The following is a 15972-nucleotide window of genomic DNA, read 5'->3' as shown; positions in this document are numbered from 1 at the left end:
AACAAAACAAACAAACAAAAAGAAAAACAGTTAACAGGGAGACATTGGATTTGGTTCATTCCCCCTCCAAGGAATTTAAAGTCTAATTTTTATTCCAATGAACACTACCCTCATTCATCTGCTTCAACTCATTGTTCATGGGTTGCCCACAGCAGCCACTCTCTGGGAGATACAAAGTCACTTTTGGAAAGCCAAAAGCTTTCCCAGAACAGAAACAGAAGAAACAGCCTGAAAGGATGAATACTTAGCCAGTTAAAAGTGCAGAGTTCAATGCCAAAAATTCTGGATGTGTTTATATGTGTGTAGGTGGATGTCCAAGACACACTGTATTTGTGTGTATTTATTTACGCAATCACATGCGAGTAAATCAATGTGTGTGTGTGTGTATGTATGTATATGTGTATGTCTCTGTGTGTATTGTTTACAAGAGCATGTGAGTGAGACATGGGCAGGAGATCCCCCCCCCCCCCGCCGAAAAAAAAAAAAAAGTCTCAGTCCCAAAGCAGTTTACTGTCACTTGAAACTACATGTAGAAATAGGCTTCAGCATTTTCAAAGGTGTGTGTAAGTAAAAATAACATGGTGGTATTTGCAATCTATGGATGGTGTAAAGGCTGTTCTAGCAATGACTTCAGCCAGGGTCAGCCTGATCTCACAAATATTTGACAAGACAGAACAAGAACTAGTCAGCAAGAGTGACAGTTAAATGATTCACAATAGAACTACAGTGACCAAAAAAAAAAAAAAAAAAAAAAGGAAACAGTTTTTTTTACCTAAGGTGTGAGGACATCCACCTTTAAAAATACTATTATATATTCTAGCTGAAGATCTACAGGGTTGAGGAAGTACATTCCCTGGCCTATGTATAGTGAAAAGTGAACCAACTCCACCCCTTGGGAGAAGTGGTTCTAATATATTAAGAAGGGTTTTGTCTCTCAATTTACAGATTTTGCCCAGTAAAATACAATTATTTCAATAATGTGCTAGGATGACTTCATGAATAAGAGCAAAATCACAGAATTTTAGAGTTGAGTTGAATTTGAATAAACACTTTTTTCCAGCGAGAATGTCAATGACTTCTCCAAACTCATACTGAAAGATAGAAACAGGCTGGGGGTATGGGTCCACCTGCCAACGCCCATGTGCTGCACAGAAGCAATTACAGATGCCAGACCTTCCACCTTCAGCACCCCATAATGATCCTGGGTCTATGTTCCCAAAGCGATATAGAATAGGGAAGCTTCCAATGACAGGGATGGGATGCAGAACGCTGGTGGTGAAAACTGTATGGTATTGTTCCCATCTTCTCCTACAATCTTATTGTGTGGAATTGTATCCCTCGTATCAGCAATCTTGTCAATCATTATTAAATCAGTAATAAAAAAATCTAAAGCTCCAACCAAGACATTCTGATTCCCAGGTAAGTTCTTCAACATGATATCGTACAGATAAAGTGAAACAGACATTCTGTCAGGCCCTTGTAAACCATATATATGTATATATATATATGCCTATTTTAGAATGGATTCTTAGTAATAGCCTGGGAGAAAAATACAGTTAATTCTATCCATTATTTGCTGTATTATAAAAAAAATTATGTCTTTCTGCCAACAACAATGGGATTTAACACTGAGATATGACATGTGATTCTTCCAATACTGAGAGTGAGTTATTTGCAAAAAAAAAGAAAATAGCAATTTATAATCACAGTAGTCTTAACATCTCATATTCTCTTTTTTTTTTTCCTCCAGGGTTATTGCTGGGCTCGGTTCCTGCACCATGAATCCACCGCCCCCTGGAGGCCATTTTTACCCCCCTTTTGTTGCCCTTGTTGTAGCCTCTTTGAGGTTATTATTGCCATTGTTGATGTTGTTCGTTGTTGGATAGGACAGAGAGACATGGAGAGAGGAGGGGAAGACAGAGAGGGGGAGAGAAAGATAGACACCTGCAGACCTGCTTCACCGCCTGTGAAGCGACTCCCCTGCAGGTGGGGAGCCGGGGCTCAAACCGGGATTCCTACGGTGGTCCTTGTGCTTTGCGCCACATGCGCTTAACCCACTGCGCTACCGCCCGACTCCCTCATGTTCTCTTTTTAAGGATGCCAACAGTGTAAGCATTTTAGGGATTGCCTCCCTCACAAAATTGTTGCACAACTTTAGATTTGTATAGAACTATAGGAATGCAGAAAATGGCATATTGACATCAACATACCTAAAGTCACAAAACGATGCAGTTACCATCACACTGCAGTAATATTATGTTAACTTTTGTGACAGCACGTGACACTAAGCATTATTCTTCTCACTTAGCCTCCTATAACTGGAAGTGTCCTAGTTGAAGAAATAAATTCAGAGTATCATCCTAAGAAGTACAATTGTCAAAAATACACAGAATCTTAACTGTACCCACCCTATGGACTCCAAAAACCAACAAATTAACACACAAAGTGTAAAAGAGAATCAAATTATCTTAAGTCTGAATGGTCTCTCTCTGTGAAAAGGGAAGGCATGAATACAGATAAAACTTGTGAAAATTTATTTTCAAAGTTAAAATATCAAAGTGAAACTAGACAACATGTCATGAAGTTTAGAGCACTCATTCACTCATTCCGTTTACTCTCCCTAAAACTTAAGTTCCATGAGGGCTTGCCTTTATTTTGTTGACTCATGTAACTCTAAGGTAAATAATAAAGCAAAAAAAAAAAAATCATCTTGAAGGTAAGAAACTAGAGATGGTAATTAAGGAAAAAGTAGTTAAAAGCATTTTTAACAGACATTTTTCAGTGAAGAGTATAATGTTTTGAGAGAGATCACTGAAAGAGGAGAAAAGACCCAGAAGAAAGCAAGTAGAGCTTGTATACCCTCTGAGTGTCTAGGATGGAGTTAAAGAATCAGAAGGAAAGACTTCCTATCTATATATATAAAAAAAACATTTCTTGGTACTTCAAAAGGAGAATTAGGCAACTATGAATCCAACTATTAAGTGCAGATATTTACCTCAGGATTATTTAAGAATTCTAATCACGGGAGTTGGGCGGTGGCGCAGTGGGTTAAGCGCACGTGGCGCAAAGCGCAGGGACCGGCGTAAGGATCGCGGTTCGAGCCCCCGGTTCCCCACCTGCAGGGGAGTCACGTCACAGGTGGTGAAGCAGGTCTGCAGGTGTCTATCTTTCTCTCCCCCTCTCTCTCTGTCTTCCCCTCCTCTCTCCATTTCTCTCTGGCCTATCCAACAACAAAAGCAACGTCAACAATGGCAATAATAACTGCAATGAAGCTGCAACAACTAGGGCAACAAAAAGGGGGAAAAATGGCCTCCAGGAGCAGTGGATTCATGGTGCAGGCACCGAGCCCAGCAATAACCCTGGAGGAAAAAAAAAAAAAAGAATTCTAATCACAACTTTGTCTCAGTTTTAATTATAAAATTACTAGTATCTATATATTATCACAAGCAAGAAAATATAATTTATCATAAAAGCATAATAAAAGGATCAATATGAAGTCATGGGATCAAGAACGATCAGGATCATATTTTTTTAAATATCTTATTTATTTATCAGTGAGATAGGAAGAGAGACAGAGAGAGAGAGAGAAAGAACCAGACATCACTCTGGTACATGTGTTGCTGGGGACCAAACTCAGGACCTCATGTTTGAGAGTTCAATGCTTTATCCACTGTGCCACCTCCCAGACCACAGAATCATATTTTTAAGTCTACAGACACATTGTAAGAATTTTGACTTTTCATTACATTAAAATTGAAAGCAAATTATGACCAAACAAAATAAGCTTATAATGTAAATATAACAGTATTATTTAACTTTTCAGAATTTAACAACCTTAAGATCAAATTATTGTAAATGAAAACAATTTTTTTAATTTTATGTTTTTTATTTATTTATTTTCCCTTTTGTTGCCCTTGTTGTTTTTCATTGTTGCTGTAGTTATTATTGTTGTTGTTATTGATGTCATCGTTGTTGGATAGGACAGAGAGAAATGAAGAGAGGTAGGGAAGACAGAGAGGGGGAGAGAAAGACAGACACCTGCAGACCTGCTTCACCACCTGTGCAGGGACTCCCCTACAGGTGGGCAGCTGGGGGCTTGAACTGGGATCAGTACGCCGGTCCTTGTGCTTTGCGCCACATGTGCTTAACTGCCCAACTCCCCAAAACAAATTTTTTATAGTACATATTCTTCAGGTAACTGTACCCAGAACTGAGGGCCAACTTGTAGCATACTGTCAAATACAATAATATTTTAAAAAGATTTCGACTATGAAAGAACATCTAACAATGTTGAAGACAAAATAACACATCTCATGTTTGCTGTAAATAGCAAACTGGACATTTTAGAAGACAGAATTTATTCAAAAGCTTCCTTTTCAAAAGTATTCAAATTTAAGATTGTAGATACTAATGTTCTACTAGCGTTGATTCTATTTTTGTTTCACTATTCAATTCTTTTTTCCTAAACAAGCACATCATCTGAGAATAACCTTTAGGCTTTATTCACCTAAAAACACTTAAGCCCTTCCTTCCCTCAGAAAAAAAAAGGTAATTGGCTAACACAGAACAAGAAGCAACCGTATCCTCTCTTAAGAGAATACCCCAATTCCCAAAGATGGCAACTTGAGCCAATTTCTTTATTTCCCTTTGAAAAAAAAAAATCATGGACTACATACTTATTCCAACACAGCTGGAGAAAAGATAAATTTGGGGGGCAAGAACAAGAAGCTGACCTGCTTTTATTTTATTTTTTTAATTTTTATTTATAAAAAGGAAACATTGACTAAACCTTAGGATAAGAGGGGTACAACTTCACACAATTCCCACCACCAGAACTCCATATCCCATCCCCTGCCCTGGTAGCTTTCCTATTCTTTAACCCTCTGGGACCCAAGGTCATTGTGGGATATAGAAAGTGGAAGGGTTTTTTTGACCCACTTTTAAAAGTTAAATGACACAGAGCAGCAATTTATATTTCTGCAAACTGACTGCAAGCATCACAGTTTCAGATATCAGAAGAAATTTGTATAAGCTATTTCATTTGGTTTTCACTATAAACACCCTGACTCTCCAAAGTTCCTGGAGTGAAATCTTTAGATAACTGTAAGCCCAAGCTGAGCAGTGCTCTAGTCTGTCTCCGACCCTCTTTCATTAAAAACAAACAAACAAACAAAAATATTTTTTAAAAAATAAACATATCAGGCAGGATCTTTTGAATTTTTTTTCAGACTTTACCCTTCCCCATGAATTCATTTAATTCTATTTTTTAATTATCTTTATTTTTTGTTGGATAGAAGCAAAGAAAAGAGAGGGGAGGAGAAGATAGAGAAGAAGTGAGACAGAGAGACAACTGCAGCCCTGCTTCAATACTTGCAAAGCTCTCCCCCCTGCAGGTGGGCTAGAACCTGGGACCTTGTACATATTAACATGTGTGCTCAACCAGGTGTGCCACCACCCGGCCCCCCACTATGAGTTTAAGTCATGAGCTTCTACAAGATGAGACTTGGACTGGGTGGGGGAGTCGGGTACCGCACCAAAACAAGGAACTCTGGGGAAGGATTGGAAGAAGGGGGCTTGGAAGGAGGGTTTGGAGGTGAGACACTCATGCTGCAGTTGGGAAATGGAGCCTTTGTGTAGACAATCGGACTGCAAACCATTAGCCTCCAAATAAAATGGCAAAAAAAAATGAGGTTCCTTATCTTATAGCTAAATCTGGTTCGTTTGTTGAGTGTAGAATAGAGTCTGGGAGAGAACAGAAACTCAATAGGTATTTTTTTTTCCCCAACTAGCAGACATTATTTGTCCATTTTCAAAGGGAATATCAAGACAGAGAACGATAACTTTTATAGCTTGATGGGGAGTATTAGTGATTTACAAGACAGTCATAGTTGCATGAGCACAGTTTCTTAGCTGTCTAGGACAGGTGTTCACACACCACACCCACCACCAAGGAAACGTTTCTCTACCATTATGCAGTCAGTACCTTATGCTTTATGATTTCTTTTCTACCCCTCTCTCCTCCTCCCTCACACACACACACACACACACACACACACACACACACTCTGGAGTCCTTGGCTCTGCAGTAGCAAACCACCCTGTGTTTCCTTTCTCTGTTTCTTAAACTCCCCCTATTGAGTGCAGTCTTACAGTACTTTACCTTTCTCCTTCTGCTTTAGCTCACGTAGCATCAAGTTCCATCCAAGATGTAGTGAAAAGAAAGACTTGATTATTTCTCACGGCCAAGTAGTATTTCATTGCGTGGATATATTGCACAAGTACCTTAACCACTCATCTATCATTGAAGAGTTGGGTTGTTTATATTATGGGGCTATTAAAAATAGTGCAGTTCTTCTTCTAGCGTTTGCCCTTCTTCCGTAGCCAGTCAACAGCGTCAGGTTGAGCCTGATGTAAAGTTTCGAGACCTCCTTTGAATCTGGAGAGGTGGCAGGCGTTGACTATGTGGGTCATAGTCTGTCTGGAGCCGCAGGGGCAGTGAGGGTCGTCTCTGGCCCCCCAGCGATGGAACATAGCGGCGCACCGGCCATGGCCTGTTCGATAGCGATTGAGGAGGGCCCAGTCATAACGTGCTAGGTCAAAGCCGCGTTGACGCTTGCAGGGGTCTGTGATGAAGTGTTTGTTCTTTACCTCAGCTGACTGCTAACTCTGTTTCCAAGAGTCTGGAACAGAGAAGTTCAGTGTAGGCATAGGGGACCAGATTGGGTGACGAGACGTCAAGCGTTGGACAGGGTGGGCGAAGATATCCGCGTATATTGGCAGGTCCGGTCGAGCGTAGACATGGGAAATGAACTTAGATGATGCCGCATCCCGACGAATATCTGGTGGGGCGATGTTGCTAAGAACTGGCAGCCATGGAACCGGGGTGGAGCGGATGGTTCCAGAAATGATCCTCATGGAGGAATATAATTTGGAATCGACCAAGTGGACATGGGGCTACGGAACCATCCTGGGGCACAGTATACTGCAGCGGAATAGCATAATGCCAGAGATGATGATCGTAGTGTGGAAGCGCTCGCGCCCCATGAGGAGCTGGCCAGTCTTGCAATGATGTGATTCCTCGCACCCACCTTTGCTGCAGTTTTTATGAGATGTTCGTGAAATGACAGGGTGCAGTGACGAACATAGTTAGACACAGGTTTCAGATATGTGCTTTTGTGTTTTCTGAAGAGATTCCTAGGCAAAGAACTACTGTAGGGTCATCTGGTAAGTAGGTTTCTAATGTTCTGGAAAGTCTCCAGACTGCTTTATACCGGGGTTGACCCAATTTATACCCCTACCCAAAGTGCTGAAGGGTTCCATTTTCCCCACGTTCTCAGCAGCACTGATGTTCTTTACTGTGTGCTACATCTGATAGGTATGGTCTGCTAGCTTACTGTTGTCTTAATTGGCATTTATCTGATATTAGGTGACTGAACATTTTTTTTGAATGTCTATTGGATTATCTTTTTTGATAGCTTTCCTTTTTAGATCCAGTTCAAGACAGGAATGCCCACTATCACTATTACTACTCACACAGCCTTGGGATTCCTATTCACAGCTATTAGGCAAGGAGAGATAAAAAAAGAGATCCAAATTGGAAAAGAAGTAAAATTATCACTACTCTCACATAGAAAGAATATAATATTAAACCCCAAGAGATCATTAAGCAATAATATTAAGCTTGCAAGCTAGTATACTAGTATACTTATCATGGCATTCCTCGATGTAAACAGTAGGCTACCATAAAAATAAATGAATAAATAAAAAAAGAACTAATATCATTGAAATGACCATCCTAACAAAAGTGATATAAAGATTCGACACAGTGCCTATCAGAGCCCCCACAGAATTCCTTAAATAAAAGCTACAAAAGTTTGCCTGGAATCCAAAAAATACCCATAATCTCCAAAGTAATGCTGAGAGAAGAAAATAATAAAAATGGAGACAGCAATCTGACTTCCAATTACAGTGCAGGACTATAATAATCAAAACGGTGAGGTACTAAAACAAAAAGGTACAACACGGTGCTCAGTGGAGTAGAAACAGAGCCTGGAAATAAGACTCTCACACCTACAGGCAACTATGACAAGAGAAAACATCAAGTTGAAAATGGAGGAGTCTTTTCAACAATTAGCAATGGGAAATTTTGTTTAAAACATGTAGAAAAATAAAACAGTGCCATCAGCTGTCACCTGCACAAAAGTCTAAAAATGGATTAATAATGTGAATGTTAAACCAGAAATCATAAAGATACACAGAAGAGAACACTAGCAGAACATTCCATGATGACTCGCTTCAGAAATATTTTTGAGACTAGTGTCCAATAGCAAGCAAAGCACAAGCAAATATAAACTAAAGGGACTACATCAAACAGAAAAGTTCTGTACAACAGGATGAATCAGCACCAGAAGAAATGGAGACCTTAATGAATGGAAGATCTTCACATGCCATTTATCAGAGGAAGGAGTAATAAACCAAATATCTCAAAAGCTTATAAAAAACAACCCATTTAAAAAAATATATATGAACGGAAGATGATCAAAGTGTCAGCTTTTAATTAGTTTACAGAATAACTACACCCAAATGTTCCCATTTGAACTCTAATGAGATTTATATTATACCAATACTACCAAAGTGTGTGTGTGTGTGTGTGTGTGTTTCAATTAGGCCATTAAAAGTATGTTTTCTACCTTCTGCAACCCACAATGACCCTGGGTCCATGCTCCCAGAGGGATAGAGAATGGGAAAGCTATCAGGGGAGTGGGTGGGATATGGAGATTGGGTAGTGGGAATTGTGTAGAATTGTACCCCTTCTACCCTATGGTTTTGTTAATTAATACTTTCTTAAATAAAAAAAAAGTATGTTTTCTGTTCAACAATTTGTTTGGCTTTGTATGTTAACTCTCTTTTCAGCCACCAGGTTCCAGATGCCAGCATGATGCAAACCAGACTTCCCTGGACTAACAACCCCACCAATATGTCCTGGAACCCCTCTTCCCCAGAGACCCACCCTACTAGGGAAAGAGAGAGGCAGACTGGGAGTATGGATCAACCAGTCAATGCCTGTGTTCAGCAGGGAAGCAATTACAGAAGCCAGACCTTCCACCTTCTGCAACCCACAAGGGCCCTGGGTCCATGCTCCCAGAGGGATAGAGAATGGGAAAGCTATCAGGGGAGGGGGTGGGATATGGAGACTGGGTGGTGGGAATTGTGTGGAGTTGTACCCCTCCTATCCCTTAGTTTTGTTCATGTCTCCTTTCTTAAATAAATAAAAAATAAATAAATAAAAGTATGTTTTCACATATATGTTCCATTTAATGGGTATTTACATAACATATCTTAATATACATTGAATAAGTAAAGATTTTCAAATTGCATTATGAGGGCATTGGGTAAAGAAAAGTTTAATCAGAGATTAAAGTATTCTCATATCAGACCATGAGCAAGAGTGGCATTAAGCATTGTCCCTGTAACAACTGTGATGGCCCCTTCCTGTCATTTTCACTACCTTAAAGTGTTACTTCCTACTTTCATTTTTTAAAGACTTCAATACATATTAGATAGAGTTTCACATGAGACAATAAAAATGAAAGACCACAGCATCACCACTCTGGTACACACAGTGTTGGAAATCAAGTTGTGAACATTAGGCAAACATAGCTGATACTCTTCCTGTTGAGCTATTTCCCTAGCCACATTTTACTACTTTCTTGGCCAAGAATATTTTGTCTCATCTATCATAGATTAATTCAATTATAATGCTTCACTGAGACCTTTCCCACCTTCTACTCTCAGTCAGCTGTTTCATCTCATTTAATTTCTAATAGCATAGATTCTTCTCAGAGGATGTTTCTCACAATACTAGAGTATGTATTTTCTTTTATTAATATTTATTTATTTATTCTCTTTTTATTTCCCTTGTTGTTTTATTGTTGTAGTTATTATTATTGTTGTTGTCGTCGTTGGATAGGACAGAGAGAAATGGAGAGAGGAAGGGAAGACAGAGAGGGGGAGAGAAAGACACCTGCAGACCTGCTTCACCACCTGTGAAGCGACTTCCCTGCAGGTGGGGAGCCAAGGGCTCTAACCAGGATCCTTAAGCCGGTCCTTGTGCTTTGCACCACGTGCATTTAGCCCACTACGAAACCGCCTGGCTCCCTAAAGTATGTATTTTCATATGTCTCCTAGACTAACTTGTTAGCACTCCAAGAAAAACAAACCACTTAATTTTTCTTAATATTTCCACAACCTGACATTGAATCTTCATTTTCTTAATATTTATTGAAACTATGGATCAGAAATTAATGCAGTGTCTTTACTGTTTTGAAAACCAGTCCAGTCAACATCTTACCTTTTTGGACTTGAGTTTACCAAGGATTACAAAATCAATGTCTTAAATCATAGCAATCGGACTCTGTCTTCCATTTTAACTATTAGTATTTCTTTGCCTAAATTATTTATTATCATTATCATTAATTTAATTACTGCAATGCAAAACAGAGTTCCCATCTGTGGCACTATCTACTCATCATGTGGTGTTCAGGTAAAACAGACTTCTTATCACTACACACACAGTGCGCTCTGATTTTAGCAGGCTAATTACGCGTTTCTTTCATGAAGAGCTTTCTGTGAAGGCAGACTGCATAGACTGAAATACTAAGGAAGCTCCTCTCTGTTTTCCAGGTCCTTGTTAATATCCAGATATATCAGCAAGAATGAGTCAGATAACTAAATACAAGGAGAGAAACTATTCCCATGGTAGGTATTTTAAATGCTGCAGTAAGAGAGTGTACATTTCCTTAAGATAATACTGACCTGTCAGCAAATTATCTACAGAAGTTATTTCAAATGAATGGGACATGAGGGACATATACGTTAAAAAACAAAGACACATTTAGGAAAGCCTTTTCTTCTAGAATGTGCTTTTGTCTTTTTACAATTTTCTTCATTGTCTGAAGTCAGAAATGTGTATGGAAAAAAGACACAGTATTAATCTATAAAATTTGGCATGATGTCTTGAAGTTCGACCTACGAGGATGCAACGAAGATGACTTTATCATTTTGATCAGCTAAGTAATATTCCACAGTGTATATATACCCCACAGTTCTCCAGCCACTCATCTACCATCAGGCTTCTGGGTTACTTCCAAGTTTTGGCTATTACAAACTATGATGTTATGAAGAGAGATCTCTTCTGATAGATTTTTTTATGGTTCCTTTAGGTAAGCTCCCAGGACAGAAATTGTTGAATCATATACCTATGTTCATAGCAGCACAATTCATAACAGCTAAAACCTGGAAGCAACCCAGGTGCCCAACAACAGATGAGTGGCTGAGAAAGCTGTGGTATATACAATGGACTACTATGCACATAGTAAGAACAATGAACCCACCTTCTCTGACCCATCATGGATGGAGCTAGAAGAAATTATGTTAAATGAGCTAAGTCAAAAAGATAAATATGAGTATGGGATGATCCCACTTATAAACAGAAGTTGAGAAAGAAGAACAGAAAGGGATATTCAAAGCAGGAGTTGACTGAATTTGGAGTAGGGCACCAGAGTAAAAACCCTGTGGTGAGGGGGAGGGTGGACATTTGGCTTCCCTGGGTGGCAGGAGGATGGGGGTGGGGGGGTGGGATGGAACACAGTCTTTTGGTGGTGGGAATGGTGTTTATGTATACTCCTATCAATTTGTAGTCATATAAATCACTATTTAATTAATATGAGAGGGGAAAAATTGATTGAATATCTCAAACTTTTTAAAGCACAGACTGAGTCTTTAATACTGAGTCTTTGATATGTTGACTCTCTTAAAAGCTTAGTCCAGGAAGAGCAAAAGCAACTGGTGGCATAACTATATGCAAACGTCAAATGACATGAAATATGGTGAGGGTGTGTATGATACAGCAAATCCTAACAAATGGATTTTCAAAGTTAACCCAATTGCCAAACAATGTGATTATTGCAATAATTATCTATTGTCTTCTTAAACCCTAAGACAACAGGAATATCCCGCTTCCTCTATAGAGCCTATGTTTCTCCCAATCCTGGAACCTCTGGGGTGGGGATCACTTCCCTGCATGCATCTCTCAAGTCAGGCCAAATGATACTGAATCTGCCAATTCCAACCTAATCAATGCAACAAGTACCACCTCAGCATGCTTCACCTCAGACTGTGTACAGAGACGTCAGGCATGAATTGCCAACCCTTCACCCTCATCACTCGGGTGAGACCTTTCCTTTTATGGTATTTGGTATTCTCTAATTCCATTCCAGGAGGTTCACTTCCTAACAAAGTCCCAAAACCTAGATATAGACTATATCCCATAAGATAGAGCATATGTTCACATGTATCCATAAATTAGGGCAGAACATATACCTGAAAGCAAAAAATACACAATAGTCTTTAGTGAGTCAGTATCAAGTTCATAATGAAATAGTGTCCACTTAGATATCCCTCTCACCTACTTCCTATTACAGTTATCTCACTCACTCTAAAGCTAACCTTAGCAAAGCAAGGACTGCAAAAGCTGAATAAGGACAAGGACGAGAGACTGGCATACATTAACGATGAATCTTTAGTCACTATCAGGCCATTCCACCAGCTGGGGCCCTAAATGGGGAGTCCTGAGTCCCCCAAACAGACTTGATGGGCCTAGACCTCAAATAAATCCCTCTCTCCATTGTTTCCGGTCATCTCTATCAGGAACAACAAAATAGACCCCTTTGTGGGCCCGCATAGGACCCTGTGGATCAACAATGGTAGAGAAATGTTCCATCCTCCAAAGGGACGATGGATAACATACTCTATGATACACCTGAAGAAGATGGGTCCTGATATTGGGGCAGCATGTAATGTTCATACTCATGACCACAGAATGTGAGCTCAGATTTAGGGGATGTAGAGGTCACACAGGCTCCTAAGCTAATTATGGGCCCCAGATCACATCAAATTGATGGGGTTTGCAGTAATATTTATACCCTTTCCCATATTAGGGAGCTACTCTCTTCCCTAATCTAGCTTTCTGGTCCTTTTCCCAGCCATGACATCATCTCCCCAGACAATAATTAGGATTTACCTGCATATCAGATTTCAGGTTCAGGAAGAAAAAACAAAACACTAGTATAGCTACAGGCCCTTTGAAATATAACTAAAATAGGCTTACTAGCTATCTACAAAAACGGAGGACCTTTACCTGCACTATTCCAGCCTTTAGGTCCATAATTGTCCAACAGTTTGTTTGGCTTTGTATATTAACTCTCTTTTCAGCCACCAGGTTCCAGATGCTAGCAGGATTCGACCAGACTTCCCTGGACAGACAACCCCACCAATGTGTCCTGGAGCCCTGCATCCTCAGAGCCCTTCCCCACTAGGGAAAGAGAGAGACAGGCTGGGAGTAAGCCCATGTTCAGCGGGGAAGTAATTACAGAAGCCAGACCTTCAGCCTTTTGCACCCCACAATGATCATGGGTCCACACTCCCAGAGGGATAAAGAATAGGAAAGCTATCAGGGGAGGGGATGGGATACAGAGTTCTGGTGGTGGGAATTGTGTGAAGCTGTACTCCTCTTATCCTATGGTTTTGTCAATGTTTCCTTTTATAAATAAAAAATTTTAAAAAAGAAACTTAATTCTATTAATAAATATCACTATCAGACTTATTTAACTATAAAATGTGCACTGATTTTGCAAGTTTTAGGCTACTATTTTAAACTCTTATTTATACCACCTTTACTATAGCCAATATTTTCGTTTTATTAACATTTACTTAGAAATTTTACAATTGTGGAATAAAATATCTAGTAATAGTGCCTTCATGTAAACTATATATGTTTTTGGAATTCAGACCCACTTTTAGAAAATATTATTAAAGGTGCACTGAACTTCAAATGTCAACTTAAAAAATTTAGGGATTCTTTCAATTCCTTCTGTCAGTGTATGTCTGTTACCAGTTGTGCCAGTTGGTACAGTTCTCTGCATTTCTACATGTATTAGGGAAGTCAACTGGTACAGTAAGAATGATGGCTGCTGCTAGTGATATACAGAAATCAAAGAAAATTTCCGTTTCACTCTCTGCCCTTATCCAGATTTTTAGTCCTATTTTAAACTCTGACATGATCTTTCCAAACAATAGTCTTAGCCCGGCTGCATGTCAGATATTGGGCTCAGGGAAAAATGATTAAATTATGGGCCCCTTGGAAAATGGACTGCCTAGCTTCTTCCCACACCAAGACCCTTAGTTCTATCTGCTTCATTCTAACCACTAGGTTCTTTATTATTAAACAAACTGTCCTGATTTATACCTTACAGCTTTTCAGCTACCATGTTGCAGATGCTACCATGATGCCAACCTAACTTCCCTGGGCAGAGGACCTCACCAATGTGTCCTGGAATCACACCTCCCCAGAGTCCTGCCCCACTAGGGAAAGAGAAACAGGCTGGGGGTATCGATCAACCTGCCAACACCCATGTTTAGCTGAGGAGCAATTACAGATTCCAGACCTCTTTCCTTCTGTACCCTATGAGGAATTTTGGTCCATACCCCCAGAGGGATAAAGAACTGGGAAGATTCCAATGAAGGGGATGGGATATGAAAATTTGGTGGCAGGAATCATATGGAATAATACCCCTCTTACCCTACAATCTTTGTTAATCTTTATTAAATCACTAATTTAAAAATTTCAGTTTCCTGTACTGGGTGTTAGAAAAGTTATGACACATTTTTGCATAGAACAATACATCATGACTTTTCTAGCAACTCAATAATTATAAACAAAGTCAACAAAAACATACTGAGAACAAAAATGAGAATGAAATGAAAATAATAGGAATATCTTTGCCCGCTTCATAGCAGGTGATTTCTACTCTAAAGTCCCGGTCCATGCTTACAGCTATAGATTCCCACAGATTATTTTTTTATAGTTAAGAAAACGTGCCTCTGAAGGCAGAAATCCAAATTTCTGAATCGTGACAGCAACAGCTGAAGACTAAAGATAGACAGTCAAAACAACGTTTTCTGTATATTTCCAGTGGTTAAAAAAAGCAGTTACAGTACATTATGTATGAAGGCTATTGTTTTAACCCTGTGAAGATCCTACCGGGGGAAATATTTACGACAAAACACTGTTTGATTCATCTATTTATACACATTATTAAAACAGTGATGGCTCTAAATTATTTTTTTTGGTTTTTTTATTTCAATGTTTTTTTTTATTAGTGATTAAATAACGATTAACAAGATTGTATGATAACAGGGGTAGAATTCTAAACACAGTTCCCACCACCAGAGTTTTGTCTCCCACCCCCTCCATTGGAAACTTTCCTATTCTTTATCCCTCTCTGGGAGTATGGAACAAAATGATTATTTTTAAAAATTTAAATATATATATATTATTTAAGAAAGGAGACATTAACAAAACCGAGGGATAGGAGGGGTACAACTCCACACAATTCCCACCACCCAATTTCCATATCCCATCTTCTCCCCTGACAGCTTTCCTATTCTCTATCCCTCTGGGAGCATGGACCCAGGGTCTTGTGGGTTGCAGAAGGTGGAAAGTCTGGCTTCTGTAATTGCTTCCCTGCTGAACATGGATGTTGACTGGTCGATCTATATTCCCAGTCTGCCTCTCTCTTTCCCTAGTAGGGTGGGTCTCTGGGGAAGTGGGGCTCTACGACACATTGGTGGGGTTGTCAGTCCAGGGAAGTCTGGTCGGCATCATGCTGGCATCTGGAACCTGGTGGCTGAAAAGAGAGTTAACATAAAAAGCCAAACAAATTGTTGAAGAATCATGGACCCAAAGGCTAGAATAGTACAGATGAAGTGTTGGGGGTTACTCACTGCAGACTCTTGTGTACTTCTGCTTTCACGTATATATTTTGCCCTGGTTTATGGACATGTGTGAACATATGCTCTATCTCTGGTCTATATCTAGGTTTGGGAACCTTACTGGTCAGTGGACCACCTGGA

General features: G+C 39.5%; 1 protein-coding gene across 3 annotated transcripts in view; it reads right to left on the bottom strand.

The window, feature by feature from the left end:
• Nucleotides 1–15972, bottom strand: part of PDE4B (phosphodiesterase 4B) — a 651743-nt gene that overhangs the window by 451166 nt on the left and 184605 nt on the right. The gene's annotated exons all lie outside the window — the stretch shown is intronic.

This window comes from Erinaceus europaeus, chromosome 13 (assembly GCF_950295315.1).
Source record: "Erinaceus europaeus chromosome 13, mEriEur2.1, whole genome shotgun sequence".
NCBI classification, from domain to species: domain Eukaryota; kingdom Metazoa; phylum Chordata; class Mammalia; order Eulipotyphla; family Erinaceidae; genus Erinaceus; species Erinaceus europaeus.
The sequence above is the reverse complement of the archived record's forward strand: the minus strand, read 5'-3'. Positions and strand labels throughout refer to the sequence as shown.